We start from the raw sequence: 1,733 nt of genomic DNA on the forward strand, positions 1-1,733 counted from the left end.
TTATGTCCTAATGACATAACCTTCATGTGTCACAGTGATTCTAAGAACAAGGACGGCTTTAGTAACGTCTTACCTCCTGCTAAAAGTTTTTCAGTCTCTGTAGAGAAATACAACAAATAGTTTATCAATATTTTTCTTTTTAATGGATGAACTCATTCAAGTCTGATTTCTTTGTCATGGAAGTGCATTACTGTGCAAATGATTACAGAATGTCTTGTGTAGCTTTCCACAGTGATATTGATGGGTTAGTGTGGGATACTGCAATCCTATAACTTTTGCAATGTAGGAGGTGTATGTGATATCTCCATGTTGGTGTTGTTCCTGCATCATCATAAAACTGTAGGTCCAGGATCAAGATTGCAACCAACCAATTACAATGTTGTGATTTCAATTTTTCCAGTGTGGGGGGAAAAGAATAAACTGTCTTTGCTTAGATAAAACTTTCTTCTGAAAGACATGATAAGCATTTCGGGTGTTTTATTCCTTAATTTTTGCAGTGATGCTTTATATATTTATAATATATTGTGAAAATATATTATCAGGTTAGCTTTGCTGTTAGCCAAATTTAGGCTACTCCTGCTGATTTCCTAGTGACTCTTTTTTTAAAGCATCTGCTAACTTCTTGGCTAATGCTAATGAAGTGCTCAGACAATATGATTGGAGACTTGCGATATTGATCCTGGACCAACATTATGATGATGATGTAAGCACAACACTTCCATGGGGGATATCATGTGGAAAAGTAGGATCCAGGTTGTGTCAGAGGCTGACTTTGCTCCATCTTCGAGCAAATGCATCATCCTTTTATCCCGTTATTCCACATATAACAAAACCACAGCTGATGTGAAAAATGATTTGTTCAGTGTGACGTTCTTACCACTTAAGCCGTTCCCTGAAACACAAAATATTCATGTCAGGATTCAGTTTCTGCCCGGACACATGTTTATATAACTGAGAGCATTAATTTGAACTTGTCGTGTGCTCTTTCTTACCATCAATTTGGTCTCTTCCTGATTGGGCGTTCCTCACTGAAACACAAAACAAACATATCAGGATTTAATTTCAGACAGTGAACACTTTTATATGACAGTGGATAACTTTAAAGTGTTATATATTTAAAGATATTATATAAATGTATTGTGTATCTGTTAGGTACCTTTCTTTCTGTAGTACATCACTCCCAATGCAGCCAACACTAATGTGGCTACAAGAAGTCCTCCGAAGGCCACCCACCCACCTGGCGAGGACTCTGACTCTAAAGCAAGAAATCTGTTTCTTTATAGCTTTTACTATATTTACAATGAAAAACAAATAAAGATAATATAACCCATAGGTGTCAAACTCTGGCCCGCGGGCCAAATTTGGCCCGTAGCCTAATTACATTTGGCCCGTGAAGCCATACCAAATTACTATCAGAGCTGGCCTACTGGTATTATACAGCTAATATATATATTGTTTAGTATTAAGCTTTGCTTGTTCCATATTCAGTTTTTCAGCAAAATGTGTTTGAGTCCATAAGATTCATTCTTATATCTGGAGGAATAAATATATTTCAATAAATATTCACGTTAGCCCACGACTTTGTTTCAGTTTTGAATTTTGGCTCACTGTGTATTTGAGTTTGACACCCCTGATATAACCGGTCGTTAAGTGATGACGTGACGAATCCTACTTCCGGGCCTAAAGTAGTCTGTGTTTAATATGGCTTTTGTGTTGTTAACATGTTTAATGTT

The 1,733-nt window shown here is 36.6% G+C and overlaps 1 long non-coding RNA gene across 1 annotated transcript; it reads right to left on the reverse strand.

Annotated features, from left to right (window-relative positions):
- Positions 1–10: 10 nt before the first annotated feature.
- On the reverse strand, positions 11–1,358 carry LOC102290526. Its single transcript, XR_317971.3, has 4 exons — positions 1,157–1,358; positions 993–1,028; positions 878–892; positions 11–97 (listed from the first exon to the last, which is right to left on the reverse strand). It is a non-coding gene; the product is annotated as an uncharacterized LOC102290526 (long non-coding RNA).
- Between the last annotated feature and the right edge of the window lie 375 nt (positions 1,359–1,733).

This window comes from Haplochromis burtoni, unplaced genomic scaffold, assembly GCF_018398535.1.
Source record: "Haplochromis burtoni strain Fernald_Lab_line unplaced genomic scaffold, NCSU_Asbu1 Contig_1708, whole genome shotgun sequence".
NCBI classification, from domain to species: Eukaryota; Metazoa; Chordata; class Actinopteri; order Cichliformes; family Cichlidae; genus Haplochromis; species Haplochromis burtoni.